Here is a 21,071-nt window from a genome sequence, read left to right as displayed (position 1 = left end):
AAGCTAAACAATAGTGCAGGCAAGTGCATCTTTAAGTCATGAGCCCCCCTTTATCACTTCTGTTTCTTAAGGGTAGGAGCCTGCTGGTTCTGGCACTGAAGCTCTGGGAACGTGAAGAGTTGAACAATTACATTTATCTATTTTTTTTAACTATTGTGAAAGGATCTCAACTGACTACAGGGGAAAGAGACACAACTCCTAAATCAAATACTGCAACAATTGACCCTCCTAATGAGTGTAACATTTTGTGAAGTCTGCCCTATATGGATAGTCACAGGTAAGCCATTAAATAAAGTGACTAAAGCACCTGCTTTTCCAGTTAATAATCTACTGAGTTTCCCTCTTCTATCTCCTGTTTGCACAAGTGCTCTAGGGGTTTCCAAGTCTGAGGCCAGAGCTGCCAGGCTGTTCTCTGAAGATGATCTTCCACACAACACAAGGATAGATGATCTCACGAGGTCCCTACCACCCCTAATGGCTATGAAATCTATCAAACAAATTAAAAAGTTAAATCAATTTTCTAGGTTATTGCATTTGCAGCTGTAATTTGATACAGGGGAGGAAGGATAGAAAATATGCACACATCTCTTTAGTGACACTGGAAGTATTCAGAGGTGGCACATGGCATCGTTAAGAGGTTGTTATGAATGGAATGCCCTCTAGTAGAGCTTTACACTTATGCTTATTCTTCTTTATCCTACCTGTTTAACCAGGGTGATCCAAGCAAAGCAAAGATTTCTGATAACCACAGTCTTTTTGAGAAGTTTACTCACCTGCCCACAGGGCTGCGCAATACAGAAACCACTCCATGCACTTTGCACAAGGGAAAAATCACCTCAGAAGTAGGGGTGGTGGCTGCAGTTTGATACCCACTTTGCAGGTGTCAACTGTCATCATATGACTGCTGAACTGTATGAAGTTCCTGGTTTGGGCCTGTCTCTTTTGCAAGGCTTTTATTTAGCTGATAGTTTTGGCAATCATTTAAAGCTTGAGTGCATTTTAAGTATTAATTTAGTTTTTTATTAATTTTCAACCTGTTCAGAAAATGAATGCACTTACAAATGTTATAGTATTGGTGTCAGTGAGCAAAAACAGGATTGCCAGGTTACTTGCAATTAATCTTTTAATCCAGGTTTGGTCTAACTACTCCCTCTTCTCTTAACTCCCTGGTTTACATTTCCACCAGTTCTCTTCGTCTGTGGATTTTTTTATGTAGTCATCTATACTTGTGCACAGTCAAGGGATTAAATTATGCACAACTCTAACACTCCTTTCACCCAAACCTAAAACCCCCGACTAGAACAGAGGCATTTAATCAGAATTTATCAGTGAGCATTACAGAGAGATAAACTTAGGGCCAGTTTCTATAACCCTGTGTGAGAAAGATTGGCTGACAAAGGGAAGCTACTGTACATTTCTTAATAAACATGCTGATAATTCATACACAACCAGTGTTTAGAAAATTTCTGAAATAGTTTTAATGGCAGTATTGTGTAATAAAGTACCTGTTTTTTGTACTATACAGACTACTATTCAGTATTTTTTGGCTGCTTTGCGCATGGAGGAATGTCAGTTGCAGGACAGAAAAGATTCAAAGCAATGTTGTTTCTTATAATTCTGAAGCTCCTTACTGGTGGCAAAATTTCCTATAAAAACGTGGTTAAGTATTCAGGCTGGTTCACATCAGAGAAGCATGTATCACTGCAATTTCCACTTATGTGGTAAACCCTTACCGAATTCCATCCCACAGTCAGAGCCTATGTGCTGGCTGAGCCAGTGTCATGGTGGGGATGGAACAAGATGTCTTGCATAACTCCAGCAAAAGTTAGGAGGATTATTGCTTTCACTTTAGTGACTACAGGGGCAGCCTGCTTCTGTGCAGCCCTGCAAGGGACCAGCTGCATCAGAGACAGCAGTGTGAGAGAGGTAAGAGGAGCCCTGTGTATCTCTCCATTGTATCGCAGTGGGCACATCTACACAAGACATGTACTATGAACCTGCCTAATTAGCTCTGCAGTAAAGTCTCAACAGCTACATGTGCAGCCCTATTAGGATGCAGGAAACTACTTAACTCTGCTGCAGGTTAGTACTTGTAAACACAAGTACTATCCTGCAGTGGCAGGCAAGGTTCTTTGGGTAGATGCAATATCTTTTACTAGACTATCTAGGTACTTGGGAAAAAGTTATTTGTAATTTTTGAGTTCAATCACCCTTCTTCAGATATAGAAAGTCTTGGCTGTCCTGAGACTCCAAGGAACAGCAGAGACTTCCTATGCCTGAATAAGGGTGACTGGACCCTAAAGCTTGCAAAGAACTTTTTTCCAACTACTCAGTTGGTCTAGTAAAATATATCACATCTACCCAAAGAATCTTGCCTGCCTATGAAACTATGAAACTATGTCCTTAGACCAACACGGCTACAACCAAAAACCCAGCATCCTGTAGTGGTGTTCTTTAGTGCTTTTTAGTCTACAGGAACACATGTGTAGATGCTGATGCAGCTGGACGGGGCATGAGGGTGCTTCAGTGCGGGGGTATCTATCGGTTACCCTTATGCCCCAGTCAGCCCCTCTGGAGCACACTGAGCCAGGTCAGAGCAACCCTGAAATGGCAGGCTGACACCCCACCCTGCCCCCGCCCCCCCGTCCCTGCCAGCCAGGGCTGCTCTAACTCAGCTCAACCTGTTGCGGTCGTGAAGAGGGAGTACCCCGGAGTAATAAACTTGTGCTCAATATGTGCCAGAGTTTATTCACTCACCTTAATTTCACATGTAGCTGTGCCCAGTAACTAGGTAAGATTGTGTTTATTTCCTGGGTGAATTCTTGTTGAGGTGAAGCAGTTATGCACTATTTTCAGCTCTTCTCAGTATCTAAAAGCGCAGCCTGCCATACCTTCTACATAAAGTCCATGTGAACAATTTGGATGTTTTGATTTTAAAGGTAAAGCAGGAGAGCAGCCATATGATTAAACACTACAGCTATGGGGAGCTTTTTGGAGATATTTTCAAGTACAAACCACAAGATGGAGTGGGAGAGTTAGTGATTAAAAAAACCTAAAAAGGGCTAATCAAGGATTGCAGCCTCTTTGAGTGCTCAAACATCTGGGCAGTAAGGAACAATGAACAGGTTTGGGGACTTGAATGGAACACAAGCATGCTGTGAAATTTCAAGGGTGCAGTTAACTTTCACACACTCCTGTCTCTCACATCTGAGTATTTCCTGGGCCTGCTAAGACTGCAATCAAATGTGAATTGCCTGCAGAGATTTCAATCAAAATGCAATCTCTGCTGCATTTCTGAGCTGCCGCAAACTCCACTTCAGCATGGCTCTTACTCCCATGCCCAGGATTAACCCATCACAACCCCCAGTCTTGTTGAAGTCAGATAGGAAGATGTCTGAGGTTAGGTACATGCCTAAGTATTTCTTCTGAGTCAGGGTCCAAAGGTGGTGTATATAACCAGTCTGATGCTAAATGGAAAAAGGGCTTCAGCAATTCCAATAATCCTCTCAAACTGTGTATGTGTGAAGTTTATCTGTAAGCAGTTGCCTGCACTGGAAGCAGATAAAAGGCAATGAGAGGAAGAGCATTACAGACAGTGGCATCTCTTTCCCCATGTACAGCTGCCAGAAGCTGCTTCTAGGATTTACGTGAAAGCTCAGCTCTGTTGGATGGGAATATGTTCCCAGCTGAGCATATTCAGGAAACAGCCAACTCAGGGAACAGCCTTACACAGTTGTCTCCCCTCAGGCGGTAATCTAAATGACTGAAGTTACTGATGCCTGAAACATCAATAGGGTCATAGAACATAGAAGGAAAGAGAAGGAATTAAATGCAAGTGCTTCAGGGGCAAGAGAAATAAACCAAACCCCAAACCTGTTGTGAAAACTATTGTGCAATACACCTGACCCAGCCATGCTGAAAGGTTTGGCAGAGAGCTCTGTAGAGGCCAAGGGCAGGTTTTCAGCTGATTTGCACAGGTGTGCACTAGCGTTTCCCATGAAATGCTGGCCAAATAATTTGGACATTATGTTTCTTTCTCTTTGTGAAACAGTGCCAGCGTAACCCCATCAAAGGGATAAAACAGTTTCTGTAATAATAAAAACATGAAGTTTTCAAAGTGACCTTTGTCCTTCATGCTTTTCTCTGGAACAGGAGCATTATATACTAGGGCAGGGGTGTCCAACCTGTGGCATGCATGCCACAAGTGGCATGCATAGGCGGTGCATGGCAAATGGCTGACTGGGAAGGGACAGCACCATAATGGCAGATAAGGCAGGGAGCAGAAAGCAGAGCAACAGATTGAGCAGGACAAGGAGATCAGAGTGGCTCTCAGGAAGGATGTGGGGCTAATTTGTGGCATACCTGCCAAAAAAGGTTGACCCCATTATTCTAGGGCAGGAGTGGGCAATTATTTCTCACATTTAATGTTCACTAAAATTTCCGGTGGCTGTTTTTGAAGGGGGTGGGGAGAAGGGAGTGTGTATTCATGAAAGAAAGTATGGTATTTGATAGATTTCTCTAGGTGGTGTCTATGGTTTGTTTCTGATGAGTGAAATGATTTTATATTTTCATCTTGTGGTTTTATATGAGAATAAACACTTTAAAGTGAAAACAAAGTTTTCCAGAAATTCCCTTTTTTCCCCCATGTAAGAAGATAGCACTTCCTAGACCCTACATACAAACCATGTTCTATCTTTAAAACAACATGCCTAGCAGCTAAATAACAAAATGCTGCTTCCATGCTGAATTACTCAGAAACTGATAGGGAGGCATATTCCTACCAAATGAGTTGGTTATAATTAACGGTATTACAGAAAATACAGATTAATTTATAATAAATGCAAAATTAACTGGTCATCAGAGACTTGTCATTAAGCCTCTTGGCGGTGAAATTACTTCAAATTCTCTTCTCTCTTGCTCTCTCTCTCTCTCTCTCTCAATCTCCCTGTCTCTTTCCTGTTTAGGCCTTACAAAGAAAGCAGCTCTAAAGTAAGTGGTGAATAGCTCAGACCTGATCAGTGATGATGCATCTGAAAGGGCCTGAGCTTCCACTATTAGTGGCAAAGGAGTTTCAAGAAGTAAAATTTACAGAACGTGCTGCATACTGTTTTGAAGTCCATAACTGTTTGGTGTTTTTGCCTGTTCTGAAAAGAACCGCCTTCTGTCAATCAGCAATACGTCAGACTTCACAGAATCCATCACTGCCACTGGAGTACTGCGTCCAGTTCTGGGCGCCACACTTCAAGAGGGACGTGGACGATATGGAAAGAGTTCAGAGGAGGGCCACTCGTATGATCAAGGGTCAGCAGGGCAGGCCTTATGAGGAGAGGCTACGGGACCTGAACCTGTTTAGCCTCCACAAGAGAAGGTTAAGGGGGGACCTTGTGGCCTGCTACAAACTGGTCAGGGGGGATCAGCAGGTATTGGGGGAGTCCCTGTTCCCCCGTGCGCTGCCAGGAGTGACCAGGAATAACAGTCACAAGCTGGTGGAGGGTAAGTTTAGATTAGATATTAGGAGGCGCTACTTCACAGTCAGGGTGGCTAGGGCCTGGAACCAGCTTCCAAGGGAAGTGGTGCAGGCTCCTAGCCTGGGGATTTTTAAAAGGAAGTTAGATGAGCACCTTGCCGGGGTCATCTGACCCCGGTGCTCTTTCCTGCCAAGGCAGGGGGTCGGACTAGATGATCTACCTAGGTCCCTTCCGACTCTAGCTACTATGAAACTATGAAACTATGAAACTATTGCTTACTGTAACATGACCAGACATCACAGTCTACTACAAAATCTGCAAGTCTCATGGACCAGATATCACATTCATTTATACATATGAGTAGCCAGAGAAAGTACATTAAAGCTGTTTGAGTCACTCAGATTAACATTAATGTAACTCAGAGAAAAATGTGGCCTTTTATTACATAAAGAGTAACAGCAGTGCTCTGACGAGCCATTACTTGGTTCTTTCAGGCTCTCTCCACTTCACTGTTCATTGATTGATTGCCTGCCACACTATGATGTTACTAATATGAACAGAGAGAGGGGACTGCCCTGTTACTGGGTAGGACTGACGTTAAGTTCTTAAGGTCAATCTCTCCAGGGCTCATGTACAGTTACCCTAGGTTTCCTGTCCCCAGCCCTCCCTGTCCTCTCCATTTTATTTATTTTGTCCCCAACTGGAGGAAGTCAAAATCTATGTCTACTGGCTTTTGTACCTCTAGACTCCCCCATCTCTCTAACTTGCAGTGCAAATAAAGTTAATAAAGGCATAATGGCAGTAGCAAATGTTCAATCACATTTTCACTTTATTTTGATTCCAGTAGGTTAAATGATACATTTACCTTTTGGTGGCTTTTTTCACCAATCAAAATTTTACTCATTTGAAGGCCCATGATTACTTTAACATTACAAATTTCCTGCCCTCTGCTATATACAAATTCTGAACTGTATTTTTAGAACATAGATGTCTAAAGAAAATCTTCTTTTTGGATTTTAATTCTTTTCCTACAGAAAGGATTAATTGAAAGTGCATGTTTTGCTATTTTATTCTTATTTAAATTTACATGGAAGGTGCTGAATCTCTTGAGTAGTGCACTGCAGTTCTTCTTAACTGTATGGAAAAGTCAGCATAAAAATCGCTAATACTTCAGGAAAATATTCTTTTCATGTTACTAACCAATTCTCTGCTGTGGAGCCTATGGATTCAAATCAAATAAACGTATTTAACTATCTCAGTGATATTATTTCAGTCAATTTTAATACCAAAGCAAAAGCTTGTTAGAAATCCAGTAACCACTAAAATGATGTAAACATTAGGACCATGAGTATTAAAAGGAATGTCAGTTATTTGCATACTAAATATACTCTCAGAAACAGGTGGTATAAGTGCCATCCAGGCCTGTTGCTCAGCTGTAAATTGGGCCATGTAATATTTCTTAGAAAGAAGCAGCATGGGATTCCGGTTCATTAACAAATGCTTCCCTCATGCTGAACTACAGAGGAACTTCAAGGAAGGTGGTCAGCCAACCATCTGACACCAAAGAATCATTCATATTATTGCTATTGCAGTAAATACAACTTAATCCATAATAAACGAATTGCTACATTCACATTTTCATTTGAGCATTTGAGACCGAATCATTAGAGGAAAGAGTAAGCTATAAAGATGCTCTGGCTTTGGTTAATCAGTACCTTCTTCAGGGGGTAAGCTTGTGTTTTTAAAATATGAATTTTCATTTCTACCTAGGAGACCTTTTACAATCTTTGCAATCTCCTGTGCCTGATGAAGGGTGCCTGTGCCCACAAACTTACAAATAGAGAAATTTTTTTTTTGCAAATATCTAGTTGGTCTAATAAAAAGATGTCACCTCTGCCAAGAGTTTTGAATCCTTTTGCCTCTAAACCAATATGGCTACAACCTGGATACCTGTGTTTCTAAAATACACCTCAGAGTAAATCGGGTGAAGGGATATCTAGATGGCATGGGCACAGACACATTACGATCTAACCTCAAAGTGAGTTGTCCTGCAGACCCCTAAACAACGAGTGGCTGGTTTGGTACTTGTTCATCAGAACTGGCAGTCATTAACAAAGCAAGATAGCAGAGCATTCATAGGTATCCCATGTTTCAGAAGCCACTCATTCTGTTCCATTAACTACAGAACTTAGACAGTCAGGCTGTCTTTTTTTAGTTGCTTGTCCTTGGCCTTAAATAAGATTTGCTATGAAAGAACCAAATTCCTATAAGTTTTAAAAACAAATAAAATTCTAGGAAAATATATAGTGGGAATGCCTTTGCAGGCTCCATACAAGTAGTGAAGTTCACAAAGCTCTGGAGAGGTAGGTCAGAAAATTAAACCTTAGTTAAGAATCTAAATCATATTTTTAAAGGGACTTTGGCACTTAGAAGCCTAAAAAATCATTGATGATTAGTAGGACATGTAGGTCCTCAGCATTTGAAAATGGCACTGATTTTGCCACTTTTAGTTGCTTTTAAAAACATTGTTTTTAATATATTTCTTTTAAAAACATTGACACATCTGTTTCTTTGCCCCTTAGTTCTATTTTGTAAGGATTTCTTTATCCCCTTTTTCAGAGTTCTAGTAAATACTACTATTGTATCTATAATACAAGTTGAGCCAAGTGCAATTCTTGTGGAAAATTATTTCTGTAAAGTATTGGCTTTGTAGAAGACATTAAGGCATGTAAAGGTTCAAACATAAGTCTAGGGGCATGAAAGAAGAATAATTAAAAAAGTAAAACAAAAAAACCTTTTGGCTGACTTGCATTCAAATCAATGGGAGTTAGATGCTTTGGCACTTGAAAAAAAATCTCACTGGTGCATCTAAATATTAATTTGACTGAATAAATTCTGGTGTAATTTGCACTTGAGTTTATTGCTCCTAAGGCTGTGTTTACATGAGCTCCTGGGACTATAGCATTGAGCTGGGCCGGAGCAGCTCCAGCTGATAGAAGGTCCAGGGACTCAGCGTGCCAGCCTTGGGCTGCTCTGACCCAGCTCAATGTGCTTCTGATGGGTTGACTGGGGCACACGGGTGCTTTGGTGTACGGCTAGCCAGCAGATAGCCCCCATACTGAAACACCCTTATGCCTCAGCCAGCTCTGTCAGCATCTACACATGCATTGCAATGAAGTAAATTATGCTGCAGCAGGATAGTACTAGTATAGTGTCTATCAAACACCTAGCCCAACTTTCACATATACTTCTCTCACAAATGGCCCAAGAAATGTTACCACCTTTGCAGCTCTTTGCCATCATTAGGAATTGTGATCTACTGATGTGGATCTCTTAAAACTGACATACTCTTGTGATTAGACTAGAAATAATGGTCTCCTGAATTGGATTATGGCACATTGGTAAAACTGTATCAGCCTAATTTAGAGCCCATTAAGTCAGTGGAAGCATTTCCATTATTTTAAATAGGCTTTAGATCAGGCCTATATGCCACAGCTCTGCAGAATCGTAGGAATGGGTTAAAATTCACAAATACTCAATACTTTTGAGTTTGAACAGTCAAGATCATTCCATTTTCCATTTTCAAATATTACAGCACAATCTTCATTATTCAGATTATTTGGTTCTCCTACATTCCACTTCGTGTAAGTTGCATACTCTCCATTTAGATAAACGAACTTGTCTTCAGCTCGTCCATCAGATATTCTTATGTATGCATGTTTGGCAGTCTTTACCATTGTTTGCTTGATTCCTTGGAGTGGCCAGTATACCGCCAGCTAGTACGCACAAGGATTTTCTAGTTTCAAAAGTGTCTTTCTTGTTACTCTTCACAAGGATCTTCTTACCAATACTTTTGATCCCCTGTAAGCAGAAAGCTAAAAACAAAAGAGACTATTAAAGTGAAAATTAACACTTATTGCTGCAGAAGTTAATCTCCCTTTAATAAGTAGCCCATAAATGACCATCAGCATATACTGCAATTTACCAAAAATAAATAAATAGCATAAGCCAAAGTCTCTGCTGAATTCTATAAAACCCAATGCCATTATAGCTATTTACGAACTAGAACTAGACAAACTAGAACCCATATAACCAGAAATATCTATTCTTGACTTTACAAAACAGACCTTTGGATTCTCCTTGTTCTGAGTTTGTATAGTATCTCACCTCCTGAGATAGATTTCAGTGCTTTCAAACAGCACCCAAAACAAAATATCTCATTAGCTTTCAGTGCAAAATTATAAACCAGCCCAGATTCAAGGATTAAGATACTTAGTGATACTGAGTTAACATAAAATTAATTGTAAGGCATTCTACTATACCCACCAGACCTATCATATAAATAATATTACAATATTCAATAAGGTCACAGAAATTTTAGGCTGAAGCACCGTAATGAATTCCAGTGGATTTAGGTAGCAGTGTTGCCAAAGGGAATTAAGATGTAGTTTGTCTAGGAACCTGATATATTGTATGGGTGCATCCAGACGAGTGCACATGTGCCTCTTGCCCCAACTCAAACCCCTTTGAGGTGGAGCAAGAGGCACATGTGGGAATGACAAAATCTTCCCCGTGATGCAAGTTTGCTGCACAAGGAGAAAATTAGACCCCTGGATATCCAGGGTTATCCCTTGTGTGGGGGCTGAATCCCCTGTTAGGGGGCTGTAGCCCTTGTGTGGGGGCTGAATCTCCTGTTGGGGGGCCATAACCCTTGTGTGGGGACTGAATCCCCTCCTGGGGGGATGAATCCCCTGTTGGGGGGGCCATAACCCCTGTGTGGGGGCCATGGCCCCTGTGGGAGGGCAACAAAATATATATTCATGAATTCATGAAACATGAATTTAGAGTTCACTTTATTATTATGATAAGAGGCATGCTTTAACACTGTAGATATATCAATAAAACGTTGTCCAACTGACCACTGTCTCTGTCTCTCTCTGTCTCTCTCTCTTTATAAAGGTCTTTTGTTTTACTTGTGGAGGACATGGATTTTGGAGTATTTTACAGAGTGGTTTTGGGTTTTTTTTTTAATCAGGAATTTTTCAGCTTTCCAGTAGGGAACACCAGAATTCCTGCTAGGAACTTGCTTTCAAGTAGATATCTGATTGCCTTACAATTAATGAGTGTGGAACAGCTGAGCTTTGCATGTAAATAAGGTATTTGCCATCTTATTATTATCTTTGAGATATAAAGTGCTCTTTTTTCCTATGGACTTAGACACCTGGGGACACTTTTGAGGGTGATAACAACAAGGGGATTCATTACATGGCTAAATCGCTGCATGATGTACTGAAAATGATATCATGCTAATTCATCTTGGTTGTAATCTGAAACTAATTTGAAACAATCAAGAAGAAAAATAATTGTATGTTGTATATGACTGAAATAACAAACAATAAACTGCCATAAATATCAGATGACATAATATTTCCAGTCTTTGGACCAAATGCCCAAAGTGCATAAATCTCTTTTCCCTCTCAGTCGAAGAGAGGAAAAGTTAAAGTTAAGGGCCACTTCAGTCATCCAATAGAGATCTTTTAGAGTCATAGAAAATCATAGAATCATAGAAAATTAGGGTTGGAAGAGACCTCAAAAGGTCACCAAAAAGGGTCATCTAGTCTAACCCGCTCCTCAAAGCAGGACCATCCCCAACTAGATCATCCCAGCCAAAGCTTTGTCTAGCCAGGTCTTAAAAACCTCTGAGGATGGAGGTTTTCCACCACGTCTCTGGATAACCTGTTGCAGTATTTTACTACCCACCAAATGAAAAAATTATTGCCTAATAGATAACCTGAACTTTGCTGCAACTTGAGAACATTGCCCTCGTTCTGTCATCTGCTACCACTGAAAACAGTCTAGCTCTGTCCTCTTTTGAACCCCACTAGCTGTTGAAGGCTGCTATTAAATCCCCTCTAAGTCTCCTCTTCAGTGGACTAAATAAGTCCAGTTTCCTCATAAATCATGTTCCCCAGCCCCTTCACTGACCCCTGTGGCACTCCACTTGATACCAGCTATCAACTAGACATCAAGCCATTGATTCTCTGAGCCCGAAGCTCCAGCCAGTTTTCCATCCACCTTACAGTCCATTTGTCCAGCCCATAGTTCCTTAGCTTGCCCACAAGAATGTTGTGGAAGACAGTATCAAAAGCCTTGTTAAAATCAAGGTATATTACATCCACTGGTCTGCCTACATCCACAGAACCAATAACTTCATCACAGAAGGCAATCAGGTTGGTCAGGCATGACTTGCCCTGGAGAATCCATGATGACTGTTTTGTTCCTAATCACCTTCTTTTCTTCCAAGTGCTTAGAAATGGATTCATTGGGGATCTGTTCTATGATTTTTCCAGGGACTGAGGTGAGGTTTAGTGGTTTGTAGTTCCCTGGATCTGCCTTTTTCCCTTTCTTAAATATGGGCACTATATTTGCCATTTTCCAATCATCCAGGACCTCTCCTGGTCACCATGTGCTTTGCAATCTCATCAGCCAATTCCCTCAGCACCCTTGGGCCCATCTGGCCCCATGGACTTGTCTATTTCCAGCTTTTATAAATAGTCCCTAGCCTGTTCTTTTGTCACTGTTGGCTGCTCACCTTCTCCCCAAACTGTGCTGCCTGGTGCCATGCTCTGGGAGCTGACCTTGTCTATGAAGACTGAGGCAAAGGCATTGGGCACTTCAGCTATTCTGCATCTTCTGTCACAAGGTTGCCTCCCCCATTCAGTAGGAGACCCACAGTTTCCCTAATCCTTCTCTTGCTACTGACTTAGGGCGTGTATAGACAAAAGGGGGCCCTAAATTGAAATGGCGGGTTTTTAAAAACACTGCTTCAATTTAGGATGAAGTAAACCCCCATGTTGTGTACACTAGTGTCTTACATGCCTCTTTGGTGGTGGGGAGGGGAGGGCTAGCTGCTGGTAGGCGGAGTGGTGGGGAGAGGGAGCTGGTGCTTCCCTGTCCAGCAGCAGAGGCCCTTCCCCAGGTGGCACCTGTCCACAGGCACCTGGCTTAGGCAGTCTCAGGGGGAACAGCAACTACAGAGGGAAGGACCAGGGCCCCACGCAGCTCATGCAGGCAGGCAGGCTCCAGGGGGAAAGATCAGGCTCACTCCTTGTTTTTTGCCCTTTGGTGGAGCCTGCCTTCCCAGGCTGCTGCCTGCACAGTCCCTGAGCTGCACGGAGCCCGGAGCTTCATTTCATGGCTGTAGGGCAGCAAACTAAAACTCCTTGGAGGTGTTTTAGTTTGCTTTGCCCCATAGTTATTAAAGGCACATTATGCTGCCAAATGTGCTACAGGAGCTGGAATTAATGCGCAATACACCACTGATGCATGCAAACACTAACACCATTAAAGCAGCGCAAAAACATTTAACCTGCTTTAAAGTGTCATGCACACATGCCCCTCACTTTGTCCACACACACCCTGCAGAAACCCTTCTTGTTACCCTTTATGTCCCTTGCTAGCTGCAACTCCAATTGTGCTTCAATTTCTTATGAACTTCCTTGCGACTTAGTTTACTGAAGAGTTCCCTGCTAAGCCAAGCTGGTCTTCTGCCATACTTGCTAGTCTTCTTGTGCATTGGGATGGTTTGTTCCTATACTCTCAGTAACGCTTCTTTAAAATAAAGCCAGCTCTCCTGGACTCCTCTTGGCCTCAGACTGGCTTCCCAGGGGATCCTGCCCATGAGTTCCCTGAGCAAGTCAGTCTGGTTTTCTGAAGTCCAGGGTCCTTACTCTTTTGTAATCCATTCTTCCTTTCCCCAGGATCCTGAACTCAATCATCTCATGATCACTACTGCCCAAGTTGCCATCCACTGCTAAATTCCCCACCAATTCATCCCTCTTTGTGAGAAGCAGGTCAAGAGGATCATGGCCTCTATTTGGCTGCTCCAGTACATGCACCAGGAAGTTGTTCCCAGCACTCTCCAAAAACTTCCTTGATTGCCTGCACATTGCTGTATTGCCCTCCCAGCAGATGTCAGGATGATTGAAGTCCTCCATGACAGCCAAGGCTTTTGATTGAGAAACTTCCACTAGCCTTTTGAAGAAAGCCTCATCCACCACTTCCTCCTGGTCTGGTGGTCTATAACAGACATCCACCACAAGATCACCCTTGTTGCTCCCCCTTCTAACCTTAGCCGAGAGATTATCAGCAGGCCTCTCTCCAGTTTCATACTGGAGCTCTGAGCAATCACACAGCTCTTTTACATAAAGTGCAACTTCTCCTCCTCTTCTTCCTTGCCTGGTCTTCCTGAACAGTTTGTATCCATCCATGACAGTGTCCAAGTCATGCAAGCTATCCCATGAAGTCTTTGTTATTCCAATTACATCATAATTCTGGTACTGTGCAAAGACTTTCAGTTCTTCCTGCTTGTTTCCCAGGCTGCATACATTTGTGTATAGGCACCTGAGGTAACTAGTAGGCCTGTGTGAAGCAGAAAGTATTTGCTTTGGATTTGGCAATTTGGAGGGGCAGTGATTTGATTTGGTGATTTGAATCACTCTCCTGATTTGATTCAGATGAATCCAAATTCAAAGATATTCAGTGCCCAATCTTATTCAGCCACAAACTATACAGGGAGGCAACGCCGGTGGGAGCAGCTGGGGGACCAGCCAGTTGAACCCCAGCTTGAGCCAGCAGCCCCAGGAGAAGCTGGTGCTTGTCCAGCTGCTCTCCTGGCTGCCCCACCACTGAGGTGAGGCAGGCAGTGATGGCAGCCCCAGAACAAGATGCAGGGCCTAGGGGAAATGATCGGGGAGCTGGGGGGAATGATTGGGGAGCTGGGGGATCAAACCAAGAACTAGAGAATTGAACCAGGAGCTGGGGGGAAACCCCTGTTCATTCCCCCAGCCCCTGATCATTCTTCCCAACGCTCAATCATTCCCCTTATCCCCCATGGTTTCTCCCCCAGGGCTGCCAGCACCGCCTGCCTCACTCTGGGAAGCAGCTGGGGGAGCATTCAGACAAGCCGTAGCTCGAGCTGGCATCCCCAAGCTGCAGGGGCTGGTGGGAATGATTGGGGAGCTGGGAGAATGATTGCAAGCTGGGGAATTGAACCAGGAGCTGGGGGGAAGCTTCTGTTCATTCCCCCAACCCCTGATCACTCCCCCATCTCCTGGTTCAATTCTCCAGTTCCTGATTTGATCTCCTAGCTCCCAATCATTCCCCCAGCTCCCTGATCATTCCCCGCAGCCCCTATAGCTTCTCTCAGAGCTGCCAGCACTTCCTGCCTCACCTTGGTGGTGGTGGTGGTAGGGAGCAGCCAGATGAGCCATAGCTTGAGCCCGCAGCCCCAGGAGAAATTGTGGGGGATGGGGGGAATGGTTGTGGAGCTGAAGGGACTGATCAGACACTGTGGGAATGAACAGAAGCTTCCTCCAGCTCCTGGTCCAATTTCCCAGCTCCCAATCAATTCCCCCAGCTCTCAATCATTTTTCCAGCTCCCCAATCATTCCCCTATCCTCCGTGGCTTCTCCCAGGGCTGCCAGCATTGCCTGCCTCAACCCTCTGGGGGGCATCTGTGGGAGGAGCCAGACGAGTCACAGCTTCTCCCGGGGCTGCTGGCTCAAGCCAGGGCTCGTCTGACTGCTCCCCCAGCTGCTCCCACCGGCATTACCTAGTGCCTGCGGGTACAGTCTATGGCTGAATCTCTAAATCTCTCTAAATATCTCTGAATGAATTCAGAGGCTTCCTATTTGATTTGGAGAGATTAATGGGTCTTTTAATTCTTTTTGGATTCGGAGATTTGTCTGCTGAGTTGGGCTGAATCTTCTCTGAATTGAATTGGTTACCAAAGCTTTGCACAGCCTTAGTAATTAGTCGATTGCCCTGATTTCTCAGGAAGTATGACAGCACCTCGACTGTTGCCACCTCCTTTTTGCTGTTTCTCCAGGTTTCCTGCTTCCCCACTTAACTCAGGGCTTTTACTACCAATTTTCTGCAAAACCTCATCTTGTAGCTGCACAGCAAAATCCTTTTCATTATATAGATTTTATATATTAGTTCTAAAAGAGTAAAAAGTATTTACCTGAACAGTTTAACGAGACATGGATTTTTCCTCAAACTTCTATTCTCATCTCCCTCCCAACCCCCAATATGACATCAGTTCATCATAGAATTGGACAGAATAGAAACAAGGAGGTCTGAATACCAATCTCTTGGTGTAACTAGTAGATTACAGTACCTTAAATGTCACTTGGAACAGAGACCATCACTATTCGTAATACCCATCCACTCCTCAAACCACTGGAATTCACTTATAAAGTCACTAGTGGAATCCAAATGCACTTCTGGTTCTAACTAGTAAATTACACAACCTCCCATCCCTGAAAAAGGAATAGGGACAAAGAATCCTAACTGCCAGCCCTCTAATATTTTGCATTTGACACATGTCTATAGTCCTAAAAAAAGACTGCTCTTTAAAGCTTCAGTTCTTCTGTCCCCCATACATTCTTTCTTTCATCCCTCAAAAAGAAGGCAGCAAGAAACTTGTGAAGAATAAGAAAAGTGAACTCTGAAGGTAAAGTTCTTTGTAGTCCATTTTTTCAGTAACACCCACTTAGTTCAGAACTAACAGAACAATAAGGAAAACTCCAAAATTGAAAGTGATTTATTTTTCACAGAGCTCTGATGCTGCACTGCCAAACCTCCTCAACAAACTATGCATAAATGTTAATGTTTTCCTGCCTTTCCTCCAATGCTTAAAATGTAATGGTCTCCAAAACTATAATGTCTCTGCTCTGTTATCTCACACATACCTTCTTGAATTCAGAGACACATCTGCAGACATTGCAAAAATCAGACATTGCAAAATCTCCTTCTGCCTGAGTTATTTCCTTGGGGGCACTCCAAAAATATTTTACCTCTATACCCCTGCTTAGGTAACAAAGTGTAAAGTACTGATTTCTCAACAGAAGGAAGTTGTAAGAAATTGCCGCTTTACTAGAAATGGATTCTGTCACTCTTATAGTCAATCTTACACTCTTACACCATGAATAATTCACTGTTTCAACAAAGATTATTTGTGGAGTACAATACTAAACCTCAGGAAGGCTGAGGAAACCAAGCCCTAAAATTTTTTTAGTAGAGTTTATTGTTTATTTGTCTTTCCTCCAGTATTTAAGATGCAAGAGTAAGTGAGAAGAGAATTTGAACCTTTATGATGTGGTGAAGTTTCCTAATTTATCCAAGACACACCTAGAAATAATTGACAAAAGAGACATGGGTGTTACTCTGTGCAGTACTTTGTACCCTTTGAAAATGTGGAACAGATATCACACAGTGAAGAATTTCTTAATATTAATTATAGGGAAAGTTGGTGAGAGAGTTACTGAATTTCTAGAATGAATAATCTTTCTTAACTCTGAAAATGAGTGGCAGGAAGAATCTTGTATTTCAGTAGATAATGCTCCATCAGTCACTCTTGTACCACCACGAGGAAAGAACAGCTTTGGAACATGTGCTCAGTGACAAACCCAACCCTGATCACAACTCAGCTAGACAGGAGTATCTGCCCCCAACACTAAGGGACACCAGTGTTACTAACCCCTGAACGCAGAAATTCCTGAGCATCAGAAAACTCATAAATGTCAGTAGGAAATGTGCTGAGGTTATTAGAAACGTTACTTGACAGCTTACTAATATTATGTATAGAAAATTGACAGAAATTTCTTATCACATACATGTTGTTGCTGGGAACCCCTACTAAATGGCTTGACCTAGCAACAAGAATGGCTTAATCTAGCTGGTAGCACTGCCCAGTCCTAGGCTGGAAGGTGAGGTGAGGGTCTGAAACCAGCATTACCTGTTGATAAGTCTAAGGCACTGCAGTACAGTCTTTCTTCAGCTTGCTGCTGTTGCATGGAGCAGTTATGGGGTGAGTATAGAGAAGACAGCCTCCATAGGCCCTGAAGAGTGCTGAGTAGCCTACTGCTGTTTTGGGACTCATCATACTGGTAAGGAGAAGAGAATGAAAGGGGAACAAAAGAGGAGAAAGAATGGAAATCAGGTAGAGGTTGCAGAAGAGGGCAAATGAAGAAAATAAAAATACCAGATGAGAGGGCAAATACAAGCAGTAGGGGAACTCTCCTCACCCTCAAGGGATTGGAGCAGAGGCCAGAGGTAAGCCCTGTAGAGCAAGAGGAGGTGAATACAAGGTTAATATGGGATTCTGCCTCCATGGGGCAGAGTATCACAGGTGTCCTGATTCTGCATTTGGCCTCACAGCCCTATTAATCTAAATCTTGCTCCCTAAATACATGGGTCATAACTCTGGGCCAGTGGCTTGAGAACCTGAAGAAACAACTTTATCAACTCATTTACTACGGACTATTTCTCTCCAGACAGGGTCATCATTGTCATGCCAAGGAGGGAGACAGAATCCAGGCTGCCCTCTTTTAAAAACATTCATCTGCATAACTCCTTGCAATGCTCCAGTACAATAACTGTCGCAGGCCTGACAGGGGAAGGTGTTAGTTTGCTCAAACTATAATATATTTTACTAACACTAGTAAAAGTGAGCCCAACCACTTGTACTTATCCAATATACAGGTAAACAATTCAATGCACCAACTGAATAGAGTTGGATAAAAACCCTAAAGAAATCTGCAGGATTTGTCTCTATGTGCAGAGGAAGTGCAGAAGCAACAGAATATGCTAGAATTCATGACAGTAACAGTAAAACAGATGCATTTTGACTAGCTTATCTCTGTTCTTGCACAATTCTACAGATTGCCCAACTGAAACTGATAGCTCACTATTTACTGGTACTGTATTTAGTTTCTAGGAAAATGTGTACCCTGACCCCATACAGACTTTGGCTTCCTTGCACTTTAATTTTTTTTTAAAAAAAGGGATCATCAAAAGCACAAAAACACCGAACATTTCTACCTTAACACATTTACCCTCATGTTAGTAAGTGGATCTGCTTGTGTGTATGGGATTAGAAGTGAATGCAGTTTCTTACTGCTCTGTATTTTTGATAATATCTAGACAGGTTTGAGATCCCTTCTGATGTGCTCTTCAGTACCTGTGGGAAATATTTTTCTTGTTAAAAACCTGTTTGTTTATGAATGAGAAACTTTGAGGCTTTGTAACAACATTTCAGGATAAAAATATAAAAACTCGTTAAACTGATCACTTCAGTGTTTTCTTCTTTTAAATGTCAGATAGGAGAGAGGCTGGATTTGTCATTGGGCTTGGATTATAGGATTGATAAGGGTCCTGATAGTGGGAACTAGGCAGGCATCTAGCAGATGTAATGGGAAAGGCCAGCAGGTTTGCATAAGGAATCTATAGCCTCATAATACAATGACGGGGAGGAGTTGTCACTGGTACATATGATAGTGATGATATTTGTACCAGCTTCACAGTGGTGGAAAGATTCCATAAAACAAGGCAAATTCTCTGTTTGCCATGTCCAGCCATAAAGCTGGCTCAGCAGGCTAAAGAACCCTGTCAGTATTCCCTGTTCTTTGCACCACTGTCTCACTCTGCCTTGAAAGGCCTTTATTGAATTCTAGAGCTAGTGACTCATTTCTTGGGTCACCCACCCTCAAAATAACTTAAGAACATGAAAGATGCCATACTGCGTCAGACCAATGGTCCATCTAGCCCAGTATTCTGTCCTCCACAGCAAAAGAAATGGACGCTGTGGGAGCAAAACATAGATCACGCTAGGGATACCAAGTTCAAGCTCCTATTCAGGATTGTCCATGTCATCTACAATTACTGGTTCAGAAATGCCATGGAAAACATCTCCAAACATCCTGTTCAATAACTTTTAACAGAACTGTTGTCCATGAATTTATTTAGTCCCTTTTTAAACCTGGCTGTGCTATCTGACTCCGCTACCTCTTGTTGCAATGAATTCTATAAGTTAAGTATGTGTTGCATAAAAAGTACTTTCTCTTGGTTGTTTAAAACCTGTTTCCTACTAATTTCAGTGGGTGTGCCCTAGTTCTAGTATTCTTGGGGTGCAGCTACACATGCAATTAATTTGAAGCAATAAACTACAGACCAGTTTGAGCTAGAATAAACTACTCCCAGGTGCAGCATCTAGATGTGCACCTGGGACAGTACCAATTTGAGCCAGGAGGCAGAGCAGTTTATGCCAGCGCTGGGGGCACAGGGCTCAGACCCAGGCTCTGGGTGGTGGCATCAGGCAGTGGAGGGGCTTGCTGGGACATGAGGGTGCTGAAAGTGCAGAGCTGTGTGACTAGGTGGCAAGCAATACTCTGGTCCCTTGCTTGCTGGGCTGACTAGGTATAATTTATGCCCACAGTCAGTGAATATTCATGCATTTAATCACAGTTAATTATCCTGCTGTAAGATTGTACTGACAGTACTATCTTACAGTGGCCTTAATTAGTTTACTGAAGCCTAATAGCATTGCACATGTAGACAGTGAAACTTTACTCCACAGCTAATTAGTCTACTCTACAGTTAAGCACATGTCTAGACATGGCCTGGGAGCTGGTGAACAACAGTTCCCTGGCCACTTGATTTATCTCTTTCATTATTTTATAGACTTCTATCTCCCCTTAGCCTTCGTTCCAAACTGAAGAGTGAGTTCTAGCCTTCTCTAAGACAAAGGGAGAAGAAAGAGACCCTGTAAGCTTAGACAAGGTCATTTTGGTTGAATTCAACAGTCCCTACATTTTCTTGCTTATAGGGAGAAAAGGCAGACCCTAGGGAGAGGGGCCTGTTAGAGAGAAGCTTGAGGGGTGACGAGACAAAACCATGGAGGGCTGGTCTACATTTTAAAAGTTGCACCATTTTGATTTTATTTCCTTATGCGCACCCAGGCCTAGGGTCAGTGAGGATCTAGTCAGGGAACTTCTGGAGGGACTGGATGTATTTAAATCAGCTGGTCCAGATGATCTCCACCCCAGAGTGCTGAGGGAATTAGCAGAGGTCATTGTGGGACCCCTGGCACGGCTTTACGAGCACTCGTGGTGCTCTGATGTGGTGCCAGAGGACTAGAAAAGGGCCAATGTGGTTCCCATTTTCAAAAAAGGAAGGAAGGAGGACCCCGGAAACTATAGGCCAGCTAGTCTTACCTCGATCCTGGGGAAGCTTTTTGAGAGAATTATTCTGGCGCATGTTCATGAGGGGCCAGCAGGGGAGATTATGCTTAGGGGCAACCAACATGGGTTCATTAGAGGCAGGTCCTGTCAGACCAACCTGGTGGCCTTCTATGACCAGGTCACAAAATCCTTAGACACAGGGGTAGCAGTGGACGTAGTCTTTCTGGACTTTAGGAAGGCCTTCAACACTGTCTCTTACCCCATTCTCATTAAAAAAATAAGGAACTGTGGTGTTGACACCTACACAGTCAAGTGGGTTGTTAACTGGCTGGAGGGCCGCACCCAGAGAGTGGTGGTGGATGGGGCATTTTCGACCTGGAGGGATGTGGGCAGTGGGGTCCCCCCAGGCTTGGTTCTTGGACCCGCACTGTTCAACATCTCCATCAGTGACTTGGATGAGAGGGTAAAAAGCACCCTGTTCAAATTCGCTGATGACACTAAGATGTGGGGGGATGTGGGTACACTAGAAGGGAGGAATAGGCTGCAATCAGACCTAGACAGGTAGCAGGGGTGGGTGCAT

Source organism: Crocodylus siamensis, chromosome 7, assembly GCF_052110815.1.
Source record: "Crocodylus siamensis isolate JL-2025a chromosome 7, ASM5211081v1, whole genome shotgun sequence".
NCBI lineage: Eukaryota > Metazoa > Chordata > Crocodylia > Crocodylidae > Crocodylus > Crocodylus siamensis.
The sequence above is the reverse complement of the archived record's forward strand: the minus strand, read 5'-3'. Positions refer to the sequence as shown.